The 25,212-nt window shown below is 41.4% G+C and overlaps 1 protein-coding gene across 2 annotated transcripts in view; it reads right to left on the minus strand.

Moving 5' to 3' along the window:
- The window catches only part of MTUS2 (microtubule associated scaffold protein 2), a 575,343-nt gene that overhangs the window by 342,095 nt on the left and 208,036 nt on the right, over nucleotides 1-25,212 (minus strand). The window lies entirely within an intron of this gene.

Genomic DNA, 25,212 nt, shown 5'->3' on the forward strand with positions numbered 1-25,212 from the left:
GGAGGAACCTGGCTGATATCAAGGTGCTTGGCCTTTCCCCTGACAGCAAGGGAGAGCCAGGAAAGAACTGTAAAGGAAGAAGAATGGGTTTGATTTGCTGTGTGGAGGGTGGGGTCGAGAAGCGCAAAACTGGGGGTAGGGAATTCAGCTGGGAGGTGTAACTAAGGGGACAGATTGTGATGTTCTGAGAGCGGGAAGGGAGCAGAGTGGATGCATTCATGTTAAAACCCAATCAGGTCTTACTGATTGATTAGTGTGGGGGGGGGGAAGTGGGGAGGACAAGGAGAAAGTAATCCTCTGCTACGGGAACAAAAAGAGGCATGCATACCTGCAAAATCTCAAAGGGAGCCACTGTAGTGAAGCCAGGCCCCACTGAGATCATGTGCACCTGAAAATACAACAACGTGTGGGGACTTTAGGAAGATCCTTCTCACTTCAAAAAGAGTATTAACAAGCTTTGGCCAAAAGGGTCCCCTGGAAGGCTTTCTTGCGGAGTGGTTGGGCAGCCTGTGGGGTGACTCTCTGTGCTCAGCAAAGCAAAGCCCAGAAAGGCACGTAAGGAAGAGCAGGTAGGTACATGATGCCTGAAGAGGCAAGGGTGTGGACGCGGCGGGGGCAGGGGAGAGGCTCAGATCCCAGACATTACACAGAAACTCTGTCCGGCCAGAGGTAAAGGATAAAAGCACGCACACACACACACACACACACACACACACACACACACACACACACAAGCTTTTGCTAACCTCATTACAGACGTGTCCATAATCTAGGAACGGTGAGATGAAAAATTGAACTGATAGTGGTGATTTACTGGCATTGTTTCTTACACAGAGCAGAAAGCGAAACTAGTCCAAGTTGCTTGGTCTGGTTTTGTTCATGTTTTGGGAATTATGAAGAGACTGGTCGGAGGCAAAAACAGAACGCTGTGCTAAATGAGCAATATATCATCTGCAAAACCAAACGGTCTCTCCTAGTTATGCAGTGTGTCTTTAACTGAGGTCCAAATCTCAAGATTTAATTTCTCGTGATAATCTAAAAACTGAGATTGAGCATTTTTGGATTGTTAGGATCCCCAGGATCTGAGTATCTGCATTTGCATTTCTGTCTGGATCTTGTTCTGTGACTAAGGTGACTGCCTTTACACAATTATCCAGCGATATACTTTCTACTGTACTGGAATGAAAAAACCACCAGGGAGAGTTAACCTACGTACACATGTTTGGCGAGCGGATAAATGAATCAGAGCCTCCACATAAGAGAAGGGACTTAGAAAGGGGTGGTAGGGTCAGGAACAGGCATAAAAGAGTGCTAGAAACAGGAAGCAAATAAGCGGAAGGGACAAGTAATATGAGTACTTCCAATGTCCTACTTTTGTTGCTGGACAGATCCGCTTATAAATAGACGCTGCTTAAAAAGATAGGTCAAATACAGGTGACCTTGTAGTAGCACACTTCACAGACTTAGAAGAATTCATTGTTTTTAAGTGATTCCAAATCTGAAGTTACCCAAATGCTGGGTTATAAACGTGGACAATTGCTAATGTCCTTGGATCCTGTTCCCATTAGTGATTCTCAGGGAAGTCGGCAGAGGCTCAAAGCTAATCAAAAGGCACAACGTTTTTATGAGCAAGTGCAGTTGAATCATCTGTGTCCTGATGAAAGGCTTTAGCGTTTCAGAAGAGGAAAAATGAAAGCACTTCCTCTATGTGCTAAGGAAAAAACTCAGAAAATTATACTGTGATGACGTAACACGTTTTCCACGGAGTGCCTTTAAAAATACAGTTGTCATAATGCTTTTACAAGGCTGATGAAGCGGATTGTTTCTGCAGTGCTGGACAGCACCCTGAGAAGCACAGGTCCCCAGCACTGACTAGGTTTAAGGAGACCGCCAGCTCGAGATGGCAGGCAGCACGGGGGTATGTTTCCGCCTGTTAATCAGAGATGCCTTAGAACAGGAGTAATTCAATGTTAAGAGGTACAGTGAATCAGAGTAGCCGACGTTTACTGAATTCCTTCTCCTAAGCACTTCGCATACTGCAGCCTAGAATGACAGAGAGAACAGAGACAGGTACTTACTGAGCCAGATAGGTCAACAATTCTGGAACACAGGCACAGAAAGATGGAAGTCCCTGGCTGACGGGCAGGCGAGGAGGGTTGCAGCCTGCAGCAGACGGAAAGGCAGTGCCGCAGTGGAGGAAGCAGCCTGCTGGCCTCTTGGCCCGGGCTGCCAGGGGCACACAGATGCAGATCCCAGCACCACGGGAGTACAGCGGACAGAGAATGAGCTGCCTCACGGGGGCACGCAGTGTCCAGGACCCAGGTATCTACCCCCCACCTCCCCACCCCTGCCAAGTCCCAGAGGAAGGGCGAAAAGACTTCCAAGGAGTTTGAGCAAATGAACTTCAAGTTCATCTGACTCGGCGAGTGAATGATCACAATGAATTTGAGGAAAGCTTCCAGCGTAAAACAAGAAAAATGAACAAACCAAGGAAAGAAAAAAAAAAAAAAAACTGGCCCTAAGGATACAGGGAGAACTCAAGCAACAAAATATATCTTTTAAGAAAGATCGAATTAGCATCCTCAGAGAAATTTGGGAAGATATTACAACAATAAAACAAAGAACAATATGCTGTGAAGGCAGCAATCATGAAACCATGAAAGCATTCTCGGAAATTAAAAATACCAGAACAGTTCAATAGCAGGGTTAGAAAATAAATCCAGTAGGGTTGTCTAAAATGAAGAACGAAAGCATGAGGTACGAGAAAACAGGTAAGAAAAAGTTGACTCAAGTTACCACTTTGGGAGGTCCCCAAACCAAACAATAGAAATTCCAGGAAGAAAGAGAAAACGGGGCAGCAGAAATGAACAAAAACAAGACGATTGCCCAAAGTTGAAGGGAGACACAGGTCTTCAAACTGGCAGTTTAAGTGCTTTGCAAGACATATCAATCAATTCCTCTCTGTCTCCCTTTCTCTGCGCCTGTCTCTTCATCTGTCTCTGTCTTCCTCCCTCCCTCCTTCTCTCCACACACACACCCGGAAATTTCTTAAACACCAAGGACGAGAGAAGATTCTAAAGCTTTCAGAGAGGGGAGAAAACATCAGGTCTGCTACAAGAACGTATTTCTCAGACTGGCATTGGGTTTCTTTTGAGGAACACTGGAAGTCTTTATATTTTGAAAGAAAATCATTTTCAACCGAGAAAATAAATTTTAATGTAGTGAATGCAAACTAAAGATGATTTCAAAATGCAAAAACACTGCTGCTTTGCCTTTCTTTAACTCTCTTAAGAAATTACTGAGGGCATATTCCAGCAAAACAAGCAAAGAAACCGGAGGGATGGGGCCACTAGATCCATACCAGGGGGAAAAAAATGAAGGGGCATTTCAGAAGAACAACATCTAGTTGAGAAGGCAAACAGAGCTGCAGGATTCAAAGTCCCAGAGGGAGGAGACCAGGAGAAACAGACAAAGACATGCTGAAATAGAAAGACTTCAGGGCACCAGGGTGGCTCAGTCAGTCAAGCATCCGACTTCGGCTCAGGTCATGATCTCATGGTTTGTGGGTTGGAGCCCCACGTAGGGCTCTGTGCTGACGGCTCAGAGCCTGGAGCCTGCTTCGGATTCTGTGTCTCCCTCTGTCTCTCTGCCCCTCCCCCACTCATGCTCTCTCTCCCTCTCTCTCTCAGAAACAACATTAAAACATTTTTTTTTTAGAAAGACTAGGACACGGTGGGTGTCCAGAAAATACTTATTGTATGATTCCTTCTCTTACCCCAGTTTGAGATTCTACCTACCCATACCACTCAATACTCTCCAATTTCTGAACCTGTGCTTTCAAGTCATGTTTTCATATTGTTTTGGATTAAGATAAGGGCATAGCCCCTTACCGTACTATATAAAATCTAGGAAGACAAGCTCTGTGCTAGGAGCTCATACACAATGATAAATCAGACACACGTCTCGAGATTCCACATGAGCAAAGGTCGAAGATCGCGGAACAGTCAAATCTAGATTATGCATCCTCGTTTTCACCATCAGTTTCAAAAGCAAACAGATGAACCGGGTAATCACAAGGGCCACACACTTCAGCTGAGTCCCTTTAGAATCCGTAGTGGAGTTTTTTTGCCTCTAGAGGTGAGCCAGGCCTGGCATTACTCTCCCTTGCTTTTTATTCTTTAATTATTTCCCCTCCCAGTCTATTCGGGTGCGAACTTGGCTCACAAGTCAGGGAGTCGGTCAAAAGCCACCTCCTAAAACCCATCTACTTCTTTGCATCCTCCACCTGCCACCATCTGGGATGGGCTACCGTTTCTGGTGCAACAGTCTCCTCAAACAGTCTCCCTCTTGCCCCAGTGCACCCCTTCCTGTCCCTAAATCCAGTCTCCAAACTTCAGTCCAATGGATATTTTAAAAAATGAAACAGAATCCTATCAAGCCATTGGTTAATACCCTTTATGGCACCATCTTTGCTCTTAGGATAAAAGGAAGAATTCCTTAACACAGCTCGCCAGGTTTGCACCAACGTCTTTTTTCTCATCCTTGCCCGACACTCCACCTCCAGTCACACCCATGTGCACATGTACCATTCTCTCTGCCTCAAATATCCTTTCTTCTACACCCACGATAGCCACATCCCTCACCCCACACCCTTCCTACCATACTACATCTGAGACTCTTTCCCACGCCCCAATTTAGGCTTAGATTCCCTTCCTGTATTGTGAGCTCAGAACACTGCCATCACGACATTCATTCACACTGTATCATAACTGCCTGTGGGATCTCTTCTGTCTTGTGCAGGGCTGATAGTATCCTCAGTGCCAAAAACAACTTGACACAGAGTAAGTGCTCAATAAATGTTTACTAAATATATATGCGGTGTTTGTCCAAATACATAGAAAAAAATAATTGTTATGTTTATGCTCCAACCCAGAGTCACTGAAGTTGACTTTTTGGGTCTGGGTGGAGGAAACCTGAAGTTTGAGTAAATGTCTCCAGGGCATTATTAGGCACGCTCAGTTGCAATGAAAGTAAGCCAAAGATAGGACAACTTTGTTTGCTGAATGAATGCACAATGAAAATACAGCCATTGTCAGCGTCCGTTTCAGTAGTAAGTACAAATGGATAATGCTGAGAGATACTTGTATACGAAGACAAATACCAGAACAAATCGAATGGTTCAAGACACATGGCTCTTCTGCAGTCTCCGAGAGAAGTCCCAGGGTCAGCCGGTGTCATTAAGACACCAAAGAACTATATTTAGACCACATTCTCTTGTACCATCTCAGTAACTTAACGGTTTGTCCTGTGGGGATGTTTTCCCATCTGACAGAAACCTTCCTTGGTAGATGATATGGTTCTCATGAAATTAAGTAAAACAGTGATAAAAAAAAAAACCAGTGAAATGGTGGGGCACCTGCCGGGCTCAGTCGGTTAAGCATCTGATTCTCAATTTTGGCTCAGGTCATGATCCCATAGTCACGAGATCCAACCCCATGTTGGGCTCCACGCTGGGGGCAGAACCTGCTTAAGGCTCTCTCCCTCCCTCTCCCTCTGCCCCTCCCCCACTCACTTGAGTACACACTCTCCTTCTCCTTCCAAAAAAAAAAAAAGGTGCACTTAGGTGATGTCAATAAACTGTTCTCATTCTTAACAGAGGAATCAACACTTCTCCCTCTCTGTTCTTCATTCACCTAGTCCTCTCCTCCTTTGTCTTGGACGAATCAATGTCCTACTTCTATTCCAAGATTTACCCATATGCAGGAGACCTTGATATCATTCTTAACCACTTTTGGGGGATCCTGTTCTCACAGTTACCACCAGCTCTCTCCAACTTCCCTCTGCAGACCACTCCCTCACATTTCAAACTAGTTACAATCTCTTCCACCACACTCTAAAAAACCAAACAAAACCCAACTCTGCTCCCGCCCCCCCCCCCCCTCCAGCTAGCACCTATGGCTCTTTTCTCCACCTGCACATTTTTAGAAACAGCAGAGTCTATTCTCAATGTTTCCATTTCCTCAGTTTTCATTCACTTCTCAGCCTACAAATAGGTGACTTCCACCCCCAGATTTTACTAAAATTGCTCATTCAAAACTAGGTCACCAACTGCTTCCTAATTTCCAATCCCAACAACCTCTTTGCATTTTTACTTACCCTGTCTTCCATGAGACAGTTTTGATCACTTTCTCTTTTGGAAACTCCCTCTTCCTTAGACTCAAACACTACATTTTCCGGGTGCTCCCCTCCACACTTCCCACAGTGTTCTGTCTCTTGTAGGCTTCTTTCGTCAGTTACTCTTTAAATTGGGTAGAAAGTTCTCTTTTTGACTTTTTCCTCACTCCGCCCTCCCTCTCTCTTTCCCTGAATCTGCTTATCCATTCTCATGGCTTCAACTCCCACATTTATCTTTGGCTCAGACTTCTCTCCCGCCCCAATTTATGCCTTTTGTGATTTTCAACCTAAATGCCCCCCTAAGAACCTGAAATACTGCATGTGTCACCTAACTGCCCATCACCACTCCTGATTCTACAAGCCATCCCCTGGTGCTCCATACTAAGCAACTGGTCCCTATAAAGGATCTGAGTCACCCCAACTGATGACCTAGAATGGGTACTCATTCTACCTTTACCCCTTCTCAGCCTGGCAAACTCTGATTTATCCTTCAAAATTCAGCTCAACTCACCTCATTTAGAAAATCTTTTCAGAGCCCCTATCTGCATGAACGGAGTTGGGTACCCATCCTTATATGCATTCTATACACGTCCCCATCAAGCATTCCCCACCTCCTACTAGAATTACAGATTCATCCCTCTGTATCCTCACGAAGTCCTGGGCTATACATCTAATCTGCACATCCCGAATACACACAGACCAGCAGCCCAATCCATAAGAGGTCCTCAGAAAATTTTTGAATAGGTGAATAGTTGAATGAATAATATAGTGAACATAGGAATTAATCTGGTCATCTCAAAGACTGGCAATGCTCTAAAACAGCTGTCCATTGCTCAGCAAACTACCATCACCACCATCACCACCACCAAAGGCTAGTCATTTGTTTTTGCAAAGAGTTTCATTGAAACACAGCCATGCTCATAAATGAATGAGCATGTATGTATGTAAATGACATATTGTCTGTGGCTGCTTTTGCGCTACATTGGCAGAATTCAGTGGTTCTAACAGAGACGGTATGGCTTACAAAGTTTAAAATATTGACTAACCATGTTCTACTTCTATCAGTGCTGGAACACGTTTGCTGAGTTCTTTCCATTACTGACATCTGCTAGAATGAGAAGAGACATGGAGGGCTCTGGTGCTCTCCAGGGTGTCCTAAGGACGTCACGCTAATAATCCTTCACAGACACTAAATTCATTAAAAATTAAAACTTGCCTTCTAACACAAGAAGATTCAGAATATGCTTTGGCAACAAAAAGGCAAAAACCATACAGGAAAATAATGCTATCGCCTTAGAACTCTTACCTTAAAAATACTGAGAATATGACTGAATTTGGCTAAATACCTGGCGTTCTATGACCATTCAGACTTTTCAACAATATTAACTGTGCTTGTGTTTTAAACTGTTCTGACCAAGTTCACTCAATCATTAAGATATGTTACATTAGCTTCATTACCTGCATTTTAGAATTTGGTAGAATTCATCCTGCCTTTAAAAACATTAAAGAGGAAAGCTTATACAGTAGGTTGAACTCCAAAATAAAATTTATTTTAATGAGGAGAATTCATAACAAAACTGTATATAAGCTGAGAAAACTTGTCCCAACTCCTCTTATCTGATTGACCTCTTCTGGTTATTTATAGAATAAAGTAGTCTCATCTAGTCTTTTAAAAACTTCTACTCTGACACTTAACTATTCCTATCAAAAAATATTATAGTTCTTTCAGGTCGCCTCGGCTGACACAAAAATGTCAGGCCCCCAGCAACACTGCGTATATTTATTTCCATATGCACAAATTATATCCTGACCTGCTGTATACTGTACAGGTTATCATTTTTTACATAATGTTTTTGGCCACGAGAGATGTTTTTTCTGAGGAAAGAACATAAAATATATGGAGATCTACCAAAAAGGCAGTGTAGAAAAGTACTGCCTTTTTTATTCCTTAGAAGTGAGGGATCTAGTAACAAATTGTTTTTACATATGATCTTAGGTTTTCCTAAGACAGATGTATGCCCACCTGAAGGGAGGTAACCGTCCTGCTGTACTTTGAGCACTTAAACAGTACCCCGAGTTTCTTTTTTTTTTTTTTTTAATATATGAAATTTATTGTCAAATTGGTTTCCATACAACACCCAGTGCTCATCCCAAAAGGTGCCCTCCTACAGTACCCTGAGTTTCATTCCCAGGCCCGATGACAGTAAAACTTGATAGTCTCATGCGTGACCGTGAAGTGAGAAAGTACCCTATCCGAAAACACAGAAATGAGGAGGAAGTGCTTAGGTTCATTTATCCTTCAGCAGACAGAGTCACATCAAGATATGTAAGACTCAAGAATCTTAGGAAATACCGTTAACTTATGATATTGAAAACCTGAAAGAATCTGTACTATGGAGTGGTATGTATTTATTGTGTGTCCAATTGCCAGGCCATTTTAAAGCCATGGGGCACCTGATGGTACCCACAGAGCCAATGCAGGAGTGGAAACATCAGGAAATCTTCCCGAAGTCTAAGTAACAGCTTACTGGTCCATTAAAGATCTAACAGTTTTCCTACCTGAGAACTGAATAAATGTATATTTAATAAATGCAATTCCTGTATCAAACCAGGTCTTAGCATTCAGAATAAAGGAAATCACTTGAGGTTGGACAAGTACGAATACTAAATTTACAGGGTGCAGCATTAGGGCTCTTCCTATCTCCAATTCTCATTTGCCAGCGTGATAGTGCTCAGAGCCTTGAGTGACCACGTCAAATAAAGATACGAGAAGAACCAAAGTAAGAGTGACAGGGAATCCTGACCTGTTGAATATATGATTGCAAGTAAACACAAAATACAACCGCATATAGACACATTTTTAAACTACTCTTAAAATACCAACCTAAAAATCCAAAAAGAACCACTACATAAATACCCTGAAACTAAAAAAAAAGTAAACACAAAAAGAAAAGAAAGTTTTTATCAGATGCAACACATACCATCTGATGCTAACAATCTTTGGTGAATACGTAAAAAAAATCCACCCGTGAAATTTTAATTGATATGGAAATCGCCATAAAAAAACTAGAAAATAAACCAAAATATATGAAACGAACATTTTCAGGAATTGTACAAGAGATAGCACAGGACTATGATCCCTTAGAAAAGGAAAACAAGTGAGGTAAGCCTTATCATAGCTGACCTCGCTGCCTAGAGGAGGAGAAACTCAAAGAGAGTCTGTCCATGACAGTGACCTGAAGACACAGAGATCAAAGTTTGGAAACTCCAAGGTAGTAAGAATATGTGGGGCAAAGAGGAATGAGATACGCAAACAAAATGTTCCAAAATCTGCATTAGAGCCTCCCCTTGAGTGTTTGGATAAATACCAACTTGTGCATGCGTAAAGCGAGACTGAGTGAGAACAGCTTTTGAGCAAAGACCAATTACTAGGGACGTATAAGAAAAACAATTCCCAGAATTTACACAAGCTGGAAATTGTTCCACTGCCCTACAGGCAGAGTGGAGAGACCCTACTGAACACACGAGTACTCAAAAGAGACCCCAGAAATTAGCTCTAGAATAAAGATGACTTTATAGCTACTCAGAAGAACCTAAAGAAAGGCTTAATGGATCACACTAATCAATAAGTAACCAAATTGCCTGCCAGAAAAAATTTCAATACTCTTTAAGAAAATGGAACAAAATGCAACATCGAACAAGGTAAGATCCAAATGTCCAGAATCAAATAAAATTACTAGAAATAATAATACGAAGGAAATGTTACCCATAAACAAATAAAAGTCAGACTAAAAAAATGACACAGATGATGAGATATCAGAAAACGACATGCCAAGTTATTAAAAATAGGCTGCATATTAATTAAGAGGTAGATACAAACCTGATGGGGAAAGAAGGGAATTATATTTAAAATACCTAGAATAGAATGCTTAGAGAATAAAAAATATTTGAGGGAAGCCTGGGTGGCTCAGTTGGTTAAGTGTCCAACTCTTGATTTTAGCTCAGATCACGATCTCATGGTTGTGAGATCGAGCCCTGTGTTGGGCTCCATGCCAGGCATGGAGCCTACTTAAGATTCTCTCTCTCTTCCTCTCCCTCTGTACCTCCCCAACTTGTGCTCTCTCTCTCTCTTAAAAAAAAAAAACAAAACCTGAAATGAAAAAATAGACTGGAAGAAATCAGAAGCAGATTAGACATTGCAGAAGAAAAGATCAGTAAACCTGAAGACATAGCAACAAAAACTATCAAAAAGGAAGCATGGAGAGAAAAAAGAATGACAATAAATTGTCAGAGCTGTAGCAACTTATCAAGCCAACTTATACATTATCTATAAATCTATATATAAAATATATAACAATATAATAAATAATATGTAATATATTATAACAGTATAAGATATGTAAGATACATTTAATATGTTTACATTATATATATTTTGTATTTTCAACATTTGATAACCATAAATATGCATATCAAAGAAACCTGATATATACCAAAGAGAATAAACAAAGGAAACTAACCCATTGCCTATGATAAGCAAACTGCTGAAACCCAGTGATAAAGAGAACTAGAAAAAAAGAAATACAGAAGACGTCTTGTCTGCCACTATGTAAACCAAAAGACAATGTAATAAAATCTTCAAAGTGTTGAGAAAAAATTTTCAATCTAGATTTCAATACCCATTGGAAATGTTTAAAAAAAGAACATGAAGAGTTCGGTAGACTTATAAGTAATGAAAGAACTAATCACTACAAGTCTGCACAACAAGAAATGTTAAAGGAAGCTCTTAAGGCAGATCAAAAATGGTACCAGATAGGGGCACGTGGGTGGCTCAGTCAGTTGAGTGTCTGACTTCAGCTCAGGTCATGATCTCACAGTTTGTGGGTTCGAGCCCGCATCAGGCTCTGTGCTGATGGCTCAGAGCCTGGAGCCTGCTTCAGATTCTGTGTCTCCTCCTCTCTCTGCCCCTCCCCCACTCACGCTTTGTCTCACTCTGTTTCTCAAAAATAAATAAATGTAAAAAAAAAAATTTTAACAAAAAATGGTACCAGATAGAAACAGGGACCAAAGAAATGAAGAACAGACACAGTAAATTAGGTAAAAATAAGCAATATTTTTCACATTTTGAAATCTTTTAATAAGATAATAGCTGTTTAAGGCAAAGTTTATTAACAATACATATGTTGGGGATTATAATATATTTGGAAATAAAATGTATAAAAATAGTAACACAAAGAACAGGAGGGGAAATGGAAGTATACTGTAGTGAGGTTCTTAATTATATACATGAAATGGCATAATATTTAAAGATAGACTATGGTAAGTTACAGATGTATTTCAAACTCCTAGAGTATGGATTGATAAACTGTTTCTATAAATAGCAAGATAGTAAATATTTTAGGCTTTTGGAGTCAAACGTCCATGTTGCAACCACTAAAATCTGTCATTGTAGTATACAAGCAGCCAGGAATAATATGAAAATGAAAAAGCATGGCTATGTTCCCATAAATCTTTATTTACCAGTAAATAAAGCCTAATAACAGGTAACTGTAACCGCTAAACAAGTAACAAGCTTGATTTAACCTATCAAACAGTATGTCAACAGATGGCTTAAGGCAGTCACTAAAAGAAAATAAAAGACAGAACTGTGTCTAATAAGCCAAAAATGGAGACAAAATGGAATCTAAAGAATAATCAATCTAAATGAAGGCAGTAAAAGAAGAAAAAATGAATGATAAAGAAAAGGGTCAAATAAAAAAACCAATAACAAGATGATATATTTAAACCCAAACATATTGATAATTTCCTTAAATGTAAATGATTTAGAAGACTTCAATTAAAAGGCAGAGGTTAGCACACTGAATTTTTAAAAGCCTACTTTAAATATAAAATATAAATATATTAAAAATAAAATAATGGAAAAAGATTTACCAGGTAAATACTAATCAAAAGAAAGCTAGAGTGCTATGCTATCAGAGAAAACAGACTTCAGAACAAGGAATATTATCAGGGATAAAGACGTGTATTTCATAATGAAAAGGGGAAGTTTAATAAAAAGACATGAAAATCCCAAATGAGTTCATACAAATAATAACAAAGCTTTAAAATATGAAGCAAAAATTGGTATCACTGAAAGGAGAATTTTTAAAATGCACAATTACATTTATTAATTTCACCTTTCCTAAGTAATTGTTAGGATAAAATATAGTAAAAATATAAAAGTCTTAAATGACATTATCTGCTAACTAGACCTTCTTAGTATGTATAGAACAATATGCCAAATATAAGCCTAGTTTTGGTCATCAAATTAACCTCAAGAGTATATAAGGACTCAAATCAAACAAAGGATGTCCCCTGACCACAATGGAACTAAACAGATAACCAACAGAAGGGTATCTGAAAAATCTCTTAATTTGGGGGAATAAGCAATACAACCAAATATAACCTAGAGGTCAAAAAAGTCATAAGAGAAATTTAACAATCTTTTTAACTGCATAATAACAACTATGAATACTCTAAATCCATAGGACATAGCTAGAAACTGAAACTTAAAAAAAAAAACAAAACACAAAACACCTTGGCAGTAATATAAAAGAACATAAAATACACTGAGGATTTTTACTTGTAGTAAGATACACATGACATAAAGTTTATCATCTTAACCATTTTTAATGTTTATTTGTTTATTTTGAGAGAAAGAGAGCAAGCAGGGGAGAGAGGAAGAATCCCAAGCAGGCTCCGCACTGCCAGCACAGAGCCCGATGTGGCGCCCCAAATCACAAACTGTGGGATCATGACCTGAGCCAAAATCACAAGTTGGATGCTTCACTGACTGAGCCACCCAGGTGCACCAAGTAGAATCCTAGAGTGATTTTCTTTTTATGATAGCTTTACTTCACTTAATATAATGTCTTCAAGGCTCATGCGTGTTGTAGCATGTGTCAATTTTTTTTTCCTTTTCGAGGTTGAAAAATATTCTATTGTACGTATATACTGCATCTTGTTTATCCATTCATGCATGGACACATGGACACTTGGGTTGCTTCTTGGCTATTGTGAATAATGCTGCTGTTAATACACAGAGATTCTTTTAAACAATAAACTGAAAAGTCATGCTGAGAGAAATTAAATGAGGCCCAAATAATTAAGAGATATATTGTGCTTATGGATTGGAAATCTTAATGTTAAAAATCTCAATTCTTCCCAAGTCAATCTGTACATCCAACACAATCTCAATCAAAACTACGGCAAGTATGTTTTTTAGAAGTTGGCAAGCTGACTCTAAAATATGTATGGAAGTTTAGATGATCTAGAAGAGTCAATTATGAGAAAGAATAACAAGTTGTGAAATGTACACAACCTGATTTCAAGACCTACTACGAATCTACAGTATCTGGGAGAGGGTGGTATTGGCATGAGGAGAGACATGTAGATCAATGGAACAGAACGTAGGATCCAGAAATAGTCTGAGATTTATATGGTCAATTGATTTTCAATGGAAAAAGGATAATACTTTCAAGAAACAGTGTTGGAAAAATTGGACACTATATGCACCCCCCCAAAAAAATGAGCCTTAGTCCATACTTTACACCACCTATAAAGTTAATTCAAAATGGATCATAGGCCTCAAAATAAGAAATAAAACAATGGAACTTCTATAAAATATAGAAAAAAAAAATCTTTGAGACCTTGGGTTAGGCAAAGTTTCTTAGATAGGAAGCAAAAATCAAAAATCATAAAAAAAATCTCATAAACTGGAATTTATCAAAATTAAAAGCCTATGTCTTAAAAGACATTGTGAAGAGAATTAAAAGTCAAGACAACTTCTTACTAGACATGTCTCCAGAGGCAAGGGAAATAAAAACAAAAATGAGCTATGAGGATCTCATCCAGATAAAAAGCTTCTGCACTGCAAAGGAAACAATCAACAAAACTAAAAGGCAACTGATGGAATGGGAGAAGATATTTGCAAATGACATATCGAATAAAGGGTCAGTATCCAAAATCTATAAAGAACTTATCAAACTCAATACTCAAAAAACAAATAAACCAGTGAAGAAATGGAAAGGAGACATGAATCTACACATATCCGAATAAGATATCCAGATGGCTAACAGACACGTGAAAAGATGCCCAACCTCACTCATAACAGAGAAATACAAATCAAAACCACAGTGAGATACCACCTCACACCTGTGAGAATGGCTAAAATGAACAAGTCAGGAAACAACAGGTGTTGGAAAGGATGTGGAGAAAGTAGAACCCTCTTGCACGGTTGGTGAGAATGCAAACTGGTACAGCCACTCTGGAGGACAGTGTGGAGGGTCCTCAAAAACTTAAAAATAGAATTACCCTACGACCTAGCAATTGCACTACTAGGTATTTACCCAAAGGGTAGAAAAATGCTGATTTGAAGGGGCACATGCACCCCCAACGTTTATAGCAGCACTATCAACAATAGCCAGATTATGGAAAAAGCTCAAATGTCCATCAACTGATGAATGGATAAAGAAGATGTGATATATACACAAAACGGAATACTACCCGGTGATCAAAAAGAATGAAATCTTGCCATTTGCAACAACATGGATGGAACTAGAGTGTATTGTGCTAAGCAAAATATGTCAGTCAGAGAAAGATGAATTTCGTATGACTTCACTCATACGTGGAATTTAAGAAACACAACAGATGAACATGGGGGAAGGGAAGGAAAAACAAGATAAAAACAGAGAGGTAGGCAAACTATAAGAGACTCTTAACTACAGAGAACAAACTGAGTGTTGCTGGAGGAGTGTTGGGTGATGGGATGGGCTAAATGGGTGATGGGCATTAAGGAGGGCACTTGTCAAGATGGGCACTGGGTATTATATGTAAGCAATGAATTACTGGGTTCTACTCCTGGAACCAATGCTACACTGTATGTTAACTAACTTGAATTTAAATAAATAATTTTTTTTGAACATCAAGGCAAATAGCAGAAGAAAAGATTTTTGAAAGGCACATGTCAAAGAAAACTTGTATTCGGAATATACAAAAACATTTTACAACTGAATAAAAAAATAATCAAATAAAAAAACAATCAAGTAACAATCAAATTTTTTAAATGGTCAAAAGATGTGAACAAATACTTCAAAAAAAGATCTATGAATGCAAATAAACACATGAAGAGATGGCCAGCATCATTAGGTATTAGCGAAATGGAAATTAAAACTGATTATAATTTTATATAGCTGCATGCCCATCAGAATGACGAATATTAAGAAGACTAATAATAGCAAATGTTGGTGAGGATATGAAACAACTGGAACTCACACAGAGTCCGCATGGCAATGTAGGATAGGTAAGCCACTTTGGAAAATAGTTTGATATTTGCATCTAAATTAAACATAGTATGAAAACCTGCAATTCCGCTTCTAGGTATTTGCTCAAGAGAAATGAAACTATAGATGTCCACAAAAAGATCTATGTATGAACATCCCTAGTATTTTCATTTGTTACAGCCGAAAACGACAAAGTCCAGCAACAGGTGAATGGAGATTCAAACTGTGGTACAGCCATCCATTCAATACTCAGCAATAAAAGTAACCCACTATGGATGAAGGCACCATCACGGGTGGATCTCAAAAACACGCTGAGCGACAGGCGCCAGATACAGAAAGAGTACATACTGTGTGATTCCGCTTATATGGAAGTCTAGAAAACATAATCTACAACGGCAGAAGGCAGATCGCTGTTTGCCTGGGGTGGGGCAGTAGGAGGGGAGATTGCCTGGTAAGGGGAAGAAGAGAAGTCTGGGGGACACCAGAAAGATTCTGGGTCGTCGCTGTGGTGACAAAGGTCTATAACAGGTTTGTAAAGGTATATTGACTTTGACACGCAAACCTCCCCAAACCGGATCCTGGCATTTGCCCTGGGGAAAGAGTGATTTGAGACCACCAGGTGCAGCTCATTGGCAAGGCTCTGTCCACCTGCTGATCAGTGATGGGAACTGTTTACTACGCAGATCTCGATTTGGATACAGGTAGCATCACTCTGCATTACTAGCTTTTGACCTTGTGAATGCTGAGCCTTATCTGAAAAACACAAAAAGATAATGAAAAAAAAAAAAAAAACCTACCTCATAAGTTTGTTTGCACAGTAAATACTGTTTTATATTATAATCACTCCTCAGTTGTAATCATCATCTTTGTCATCATTATCCTTAGGTTGTCAAAATAACTCTGTATACGAGCTCAGCCTTAAAACAAGCCATTACTTTCACTAAGGCATGACAGAGTAACTTTTCTCCCCACAGCTTTGCAATAGGCATCTTCCACTGTTCAGACAACGGCTTCCTGAACTTTCATTTATCTTCTGAAGTTCTGTGGCAGTAAGGCATTCAGATGCTTTACTCAATTGTCTGGGCCATTTTCATTTAACTTTCTTATCTAGGCCTTCCTTTCCCAGCTGTTTTGAGTTTCTCAAAGCTGAGGAAATAGACCTCAACAAAATGACTCCAGATACCGTTTTGCATATTAACAGCAATAAGACAGAAGTATCAATGATCTGCAAAGTTAATAGATTTTTTTGTGTGTGACTCATAACACATTTGAGGTCAGCTGACAGTGTTGTTTTGGTTTGGGTCATATGAGAGGCAGTTTTCTGGGAAATTCTGCACATTAGTGCAGTCATTCCAAATTATCACAAGTATTTTTCAGAAACCCTGATTTTGTCCGGTGAACAAAACAAAATCACTCTGATCTCCTCAAGTTATGAAATAACTCCAAGTTTCATCTAGCATTTCTGCTATTTGCTTCTTACATTCCATAAGCGTGAGTTGGTTACACTTGATCAACTTCCTTTTGTCTATCTGGCTAATCAGTCTTTTGTCCCCATGATTCCATTTATACTGGATAATCAATGACTTCCATGCTGTCGAATTCACTGATCCCTTCTCTGTCCCTATTCATACTACATGGTTCCTTGGCGGCAATCAAAATTATTGGCCATTCCTTGCTCCTTTGATGTGTTGTCTTCTCTTGGCTTTCAGGATACCACATTCTCCTGGACTTCCACTTTGTACCCGGGCTGCTGCTTCCCAGGCTAAATGTTGGGATGTAAGGGCCCATGCTGGGACATCTTCTGTTCCCCAGCTATATTCCCTTGGCTTTTACTTTTTTTTTTAATTGAGGTATAATTGACATAACATTATAAGAGCTTCAGGTATACAATGTAATGTCTCAATATCTGTATGGGTTGCAAAATGCTCACTACAGTAAGTCCCATTAACATCTGTCACTTGACTCCCTTGACTTTAGTAGTATCTGCTGAAGTCCAAATTTTAACCTTTAGCCCTGACTTCTCCTGGGGCTCTGACTCATATATCTAATTGCCTCTGTGACTGCTCCACCAGAATTTCCAGAACAGAACTCTTTGTACGGCCTCCCTGGCCCAGCCCTTCCCCCACTCCCCTGGCTTGTCAATGTCTCTTAATAAATGGCATCACCATCTACCCTGTTGCTCCTGCCAAAATTCTAGAAGTCCTCATTGGCTCCACTCTTTCCCCATCACCTACCCTCAAAGTCCAATCCTATGGTCCTATCTCCAACATATATCTCAACAATTCCATCCCTTTCTCCCTCTATGCCACCAGCTACCAGGATCTCACATCTGTACAAGTGTACCAGCTTTTGACTGGTCTCCCACTCCAGTCTTCCCTCTTCTGTTCTACAGAGACCCCAAGATGATCTTTGTAAGCCATAAGTCAGATCATGTTTAAAGCTTTTGGGGGCTACTCATCACACTTGGATTCGAACCCAAACTCCCTGCCAGGGCCTCCAAGGTCCTGTGTGATCTGGTCATCGCCTACCTCCCTACTTCGCTCCTCCTAGGCACCTGCCACTTACTCCAGCTCATGCTGACTTTACTCCTGTTCTCTGACCAAATTAAGCTCATACCTACCCTAGTGCCTTCGTTTGTGCTTTTCTTCTGCTTGGAACACACTTCTCATGCAAGCAGCTAGACAGGAAGACATCACCTCATGAGAGGATGAGTGAGAGTCCAGAAAGAAACAAAAGATCCTCAAGAAAGTCCAGAGCTTCCCCATCTTTCCCCTGAGGGGACTCAGGACATGGGTAGAACCAGAAAGGAGGGCCTGGCAGTTACTCTGGGTCTTGCTGTGTTGAGGCTGCATATGGGGCAGGGGGAGTTGAAAATAATTCTGTTCCCAATGACTGGGGTGGACATCAGGGAGACCGGGAGCACTCCTGAGGGATATTTGAGAATTGGGGAGAAAGAGAGGAAATCGAGAAGAGTTGTAGAGTAAGAGAGACTGGGAGAGAAAAGGGAAGCAAGATTGTTCAAGTGGTTAGGGATTAGTCTTTAAATGGCTGTACCAAGATTGGTCCATCTGGGGCCCAGAGCTTACTTAAGGGAGAGACCTAGACTCTGCAGTGCTCTTGAACCAGAACAGGTGGCACTGGGAAACTAATTGTGGTAATGAGAGGAATAAGAGGAATAATGGTAATAAGAAGGAGGGAGATAAACAGCAAAAGAAAATACTTTCTCTGTTTCCTAGGGTTCCAGGCTCGACAGCTGGGGCCCAGGAAGTGTATGCTGGTGAGAAGCAGAGGTGAACTCATAAGGTGAGTTCCTTCTATCTGCCTAGCTCTCTGCATGAGGTTCATGTAGGGAAAGACTGGAAAGCTGGGTTCAAAACTGGCAAGAATTCTCTTTGTCCACAGCAAGGTGCTTTGGGACCTGAGGTTGTGTGTGTGAGCACAGGCTTGTGTCTTAACTTATTTCTCTCCCCAGAGAGAAGGTTGGCAGTTGTAGGGTTACTTGTAGACTCTCATGACACCCAACCTCACAGACTGATCATTGCAAAGATGCGTGTGTCCTTCCTCAGCTCTGCCTCCCTGCTGTTTTACGGTAAAAAACAGAGCCGGGGACATTCTTGACTCCTGCCTTCGTACCCCACACCACTGCTCCAAGCACAGGTGCCCCAAGGTGAGCCCCCTGCTCTGTGGGCTCCACTGACCTGTCCCCGCCTGCCACTAAAGGCATCCTCTTTAGAGGTTTTCTGCACTTCGCAGCCCCTCCTCACTTACTGTGGTTTGGATACACAGATGTTTCTACATGTGCTTCCGACAGTAACTACACTGATGAGCGGGCATCTTATAGAAGAAAAAACTTGAATAGCTAATAACTATATGAAAAACATGTTCCACCTCTATGCCTGCCCGAGACCTATAAATTAAACCAATGTCATCAATTAATGAAAGTCTGACAGTCACGACCTGTGGTGGGTCTGCATGAACTTCAGATTCTCCAAAGTTTACAGTCCCTGCAACACCCACTGTCCCTTCTTGGAGCATCCCTGACACCAGTACTCCACGATCGTCCCCGTTGCCTCATGCAGTGTCAGCTAACTTCTCCAGGGAGGAAAACAAAAAAACAAAAACAAAACCAGAAAAAAAACAATGAATGTCCTTGGAAGTTAGTTAAATTTTGGTAAAATCCATTAATAAAATTTAAATTCCCCATGCCTCCCAGATCCAGGCTTTCAGTGTCCAAAGAGTTTCAAAACCTTCTATACTCTTTCATATACTTCTTCAGCCTGAACCTACAGTGACCACCGTAAATGTCACTGGCATTATACTAAGGCAGATGGCAACAACTTTTTTCTTAAAGGGCCAGAGAGTAAATATTTCAGGCTCATGGGCAATATCTTGTCTCAGCTCTGAAAGCAGCCATAAGCAAAAGGTTGAGCAAATGGGTGTGGCTGCGTTCCAGTAACATTGACTTACAAAAACAGCTGTCCAGCCCGTAGGCCATGGTCTGCCAGAAAATCAACAAACATTGGTCCTAAGCTTGTGTTCGAAAATAAAGATACTGCAGAGTAGTATGATTTAACACAGGCAGTTCAAGTACGTAGTCTAGCGGAGGGGTTAAGAACATGAACACGGAGATGGGCTTGAGGTCAGCTCTCTGCACTGTGGTTTATAAACTGCAGGGAGATAAGTTATTTCGCCTAAGTTTCACTCATTTCACTTTTAATACAAAAACAAGAATCGCACCTAAGTCAAGGTGGGCGCAGCACGCGTTACTCAAACTCTCTGGCCACATTCCTTAACCCCATTAACACCCCTGCAGCAGGAAGCTGGATATTCACATGAAGCATTAGGAACGAACACACAAACATTCACGATGATTACAGCCAGGCAGTGCCACCAAATGAATGAAAACCCTTTGTTTTCATAGGTTTTTGGATTTTAGAATTACATAGTTGGGGACTCTTGACTCTTCTTTATTTATCAGTTATATTTTCTTGTTTGTAAACTAATTGTGTATGCCAATCTGTTGGAATCTGGACGGTTTCCTTCCTGATTTAGTTGACTGCTTCAAAACAAAGAGAAGTCAATTATTTTTAAGTTTATATATTTATTTTTAGAGAGAGACCGGGGGGAGGGGTGGCAGAGAGAGAGAGAGAATCCCAAAGAGGCTCTGCACTGTCAGCACAGAAGCCGATGTGGGGCTCGAACTCACAGACTGTGAGATCATGACCTGAGCCGAAAACAAGAGTCGGTCGCTCAACCGACTGAGCCACCCAGGTGCCCCAGAAGGCACTTTTAACATAGCCAGATCTGTCCATGTTTACTTTTGTGATTTGGGATGACACATAGTAAATGTGCATCCAGGGATTACTGAACAAATGAATATGTTTTCTTTTTCTCCACAGCCCTGTGAATTATAGTCTTGGGTGAACCGCACTCTCCCCAGCTGGAAGACTTCTTGCAGTGAAGGAACAAACCGAGAGACTCCCTACCAAGGTGGTCAGCAGGAAGTCATGGCAGGAGTGAGCATTCAGACCGCTTTAATGTGGTATCCTAGCTGTCTGGCTTTTCTTTGTCCTTTTTCCTCCAGAAGGATGGTATGCAGATATTTCCCTTCATTTCCTGAGAGAGTCTGACGGGTAAGCCTCCTAGCTCTCAAATGAAGAGACACTAATAACAGTTTTTTACTGGATCACGACTTTGGTTCTGCATTTAATGGACCCTCATGAAATTAAAGAAAAAAAAAAGATTGTGTTTGATGAAAAGGGGAGTATCTCCTAGGAAAACATGAAGAAAGATGGAAGGATTTTTGCAGAAAGAAAAAAAATAATTGGGGGGGGGGGCACGTGGGTGGCTCAGTCGGTTAAGCAACCAACTTCGGCTCAAGTCATGATCTCGTGGTTCGTGAGTTCGAACCCCGTGTCCAGCTCTGCACTGACAGCTCAGACCCTGGAGCCCCCTTCAGATTCTGTGTCTCCCTCTCTCTCTCTCTCTGCCCCTCTCTCATTTGCTATTTGTGTCTTCCTCTCTTTCTCTCTCAAAACTAAATAAACATTAGGGGGAGAAAAGAAACAAATCAATCAGGCATATTGCCAGAGCAGGTCCTGGTAGCCTGGGGGGGACTCTAGCCAAGTTGCCCAAGACAGGAGAGGGTCTGCTGCCTGGAATAAGCCAGCCAGGCCAAGCAAAGGGCCACTGGCCTGGCCCCGGGGCCCCGGGGCCAATGGGAACACAGCCATCCCCCAAAAGGTCTGGAGCAAGAACTCCTCATTGTCTGTCCCTGAGCCTATGCTGGGCGGTCCTCCCAACAGCACTAAGAAAGGATTTCACATTTTCAGTGTCCCATAGGAGTGACACTCATCGTTGTCGCAAGGCTTTGTTGGGTCCCTAATGATGACCCATGTGGACACAATCTCTCTAAATTAAGACCAGATGCCCATGAGAAAAGACTGGAGTCTTGAAGGAGCTGGGACGGAAGAGTCCCTTGTAGGTATGTGCACTTCTGGAGGCCGAGCTGACCTCTGAGGAAGTGTCACCCTCACCACAAATGTGTGAACACAAATAAGTCATCGTCAGAGGGAACTCAGAATGCCTGTCTCTCTTCCCGGTAGTTGTATTTTTGTGCCACTGGTACATTCTTAAAGACCTTTCATGCCTCAAAACTTGACTGTTGTTAGATAAATCTCAACTAAGTTTATTTTTTAGCACTTTTCAGTTTTTCCAAATTTTATGTGTGAAGTAAAACCATTAATATGTTAGATCATGCAATTTCTTTATTTTAGTTTTTTCTTTAATGTTTTTATTTATTTTTGAGACAGAGAGAGACAGAGCATGAACAGGGGAGGGTCAGAGAGAGGGAGACACAGAATCTGAAACAGGCTCCAGGCTCTGAGCCGTCAGCACAGAGCCTGATGCGGGGCTCAAACCCAGAGACCGCAAGATCATGACCTCAGCCGAAGTCGGCCGCTTACCCGACTGAGCCACCCAGGCGGCCCTAGATCCTGCTATTTCAAAGCGCATAATTCAAACCCACATCAAGTGTTTAAGTCACCTGGGAAGGTGAAGGTGAGATGGCACCGGAGAGTGGCAGCCCAGCGGAGGGGGCGTCAGAGCTTTGCACACCATCCATCCACGGACAAACGAACACTTTGGCATCTCCAGCCAGTCCTGTCCTCTCAACGCTGGCCTCCTAGATGCAACGCTTTAGGCTCTAGGACGGCTAAAGGCGTGTCAACCACGACATGCCCTGAATTAGCTCCCACCCTCCCCTTCCTCACCAGCTTCAATCCCACTCTCCGAATGGCAACTCCGCTCCCCAGGAGTCACCTTACACTGCGCTTTTTCTCTCACCTCCTGTGTGCAGTCAGTCAGGAACCCCGTCGTGCTCTACCTTCTCACTGTGCCCCGTCACTGCCTGGACCACTGTGCCACCTCCTGTCTGTTCCCCCTGCATCACCCTCTGTCCTTGTAGAGCGTGCCTTCAACACGGGATTCAGAGAGATCCTGGGTCCACAAAAGCCAGACCACGCTGCCCTGACTCCAAAGCCTCCAATGGTTTTCTCACTCAGGGTAAATAAGAGTCCAATCCTTATAATGGCTCTTAGGCCTTAAGCATCCCCCTCCCCACATCCCTCCCACCCCCCAAGACCCCCCCCCCCACCGACACACACACAGGGCCAACCCCCTCACTTCCCTCCTCTCCTACTCACTCTGCTCTAGCCTCCTGGCCTTCTTGCCACCTCAGGCCTGGACACAGGCTCCTCCCTCTGCCTGGATGCTCTACCCCAGGCAGCCACATGGTTCCTTCCCTCACCTCCTTTGGGGACTGGTTTAAGGGTTTGAGGATCTTCTCAGAGGCCTTTTCCAACTACCCTATTGAAAATTATAATTCACCTTCTCTGAAGTTTCATTTCCTTCAGTACTAGCTATTTCTCCCAACAGACCATGTAAATTATCTGCAATTATTTAAAAAAAAAATGGCCGCCCCCATTGTAAAACTCAAGTTCCACAGGGGCAAGGATTTTTGTCTGTTGTCACTGTTCTATCCCCCACACCTAGGACCGTGCTGCATGTAACAGTCCCTCAATAATAGTTCTTGAGTGAGGGACTGAATCACGTAATTAACTTGCAGCAGGTCTGATAATAACAGATAGTCCCATCACAACGTACATCTATCATGAGAACAATCAAACATAATTTGACCTTTATAGAGGTGTTTGTAAAAAAAAAAAAAAACTTAAGAAAAGCTACTTAAAAGTTATAATGCAACAATAATTACCTGAGTAAATGATGATTCATGAAGTAATATAATGGAAAATAGCTTTAAAAATGTTCCCTTCCACTGATAATAAAAGAAATGCAATAATAATGCAAGGGGGAGGCGTAGTGGTGGCAGTTCTCAATACTGGCAAGGGGATGGCAAGAAGAAGCACTTCCAAGAAACACTAGTGAGAAAATCATTGTTACAGGTTTTCTAGAAAATTCCTTGGCCTTAAAAAAATGTTTGGATATGCTTTTATCCAATCATTACACTTCAAATCACCTATCCTAAGAAAACAATAGGGAAGAAGACGCAGAAGTATACACAAAGACACAAATCACAACATTATTGGAAACAGTTGTAAGTAAGCAGAACTCAACTGCCAGGAATTGGACGTTCTGACATTATTCCCCACCTTCCCCCATTCTTCCCACTTCCTCAAAGAGGCTGTCCCTGCAGTACCTCTGTCCCATGCATATCATTCTTCTGGGTGTAATTTCTCAAAACGGTATATTCCTTGCTTTCATACTTACAGGTATGTGTTTATTTTGTGCTTTTTTTTTTGGTCTATTTCATCCATTAGACTGTAAGACGCATAAAGGCAGGAACTCTCTGATTTGTTCGCCAGTGCAATTCTAAATTTACAACTTCTGGCACGTAGTAAGCACCCAAGACTTGTTGAAAAAATGGATAAATGAACAAAGCAGAATATTACGCTACCACCAAAATATTTCTGAAAAACCAATGGCCTAGGAAATGCCTACAATACGATATTAGTAGAAAGAAACACAAGTCACATTCAGCATCATTTCAACTATCAGAAAAACGGACAGAAAAAAATCACACTGGAAGAAAACGAAAACAAAAAAAAAACCCGTAATAGTAACTCTGGCTGGGTGCTAAAAATACAGAAGTATGATGCATTCCTTTTCTATATTTTTCTATATTCACACTGTTTCACCGTGTTACACAACTAGTAAGATAATACAGAAAGCCTAGAGGAAACCACACGAGCAGAAGCACGGTGAGGGCAAACAAGTGCGTGCAGAGAGCTTCAGGGGGTGGCACCTGCCTGCACCTGCTGAGCAGGGGCAGGATTATGGGCCGGTCTGGACTCGTGGACAGATGAAGAGGGACGTGGTCAGTGCTGGACTGTAGGAAGGTCTCCCTGACCAACTACAGCCTACTCTCTGTTTTTGTGAATTAAGCTGTATTGGAACACAGCTACGTTCATTCACTGGGGTAGTGTCTGTGGCTGCTCTCATGCCAAGTAGTTACAACCCACACCATTACAGCCCGGAAAGCCTAAAACACTTACTGTATGGCCCCTTACAGAAAATCTACCCCAGCCCCTGGCCTAGAGGATCTACTGGAGAAAGGAGAAATTACAAGAAGTAAGGAGGTGGCTGCAAAGGCCATCGTTTTCTTTTTTTTTCTTAAAAAAAATTTAATGTTTATTTTTGA

This window comes from Puma concolor, chromosome A1 (assembly GCF_028749965.1).
Source record: "Puma concolor isolate L17-30 chromosome A1, mPumCon1.1.hap2, whole genome shotgun sequence".
In the NCBI taxonomy this organism is placed as follows: domain Eukaryota; kingdom Metazoa; phylum Chordata; class Mammalia; order Carnivora; family Felidae; genus Puma; species Puma concolor.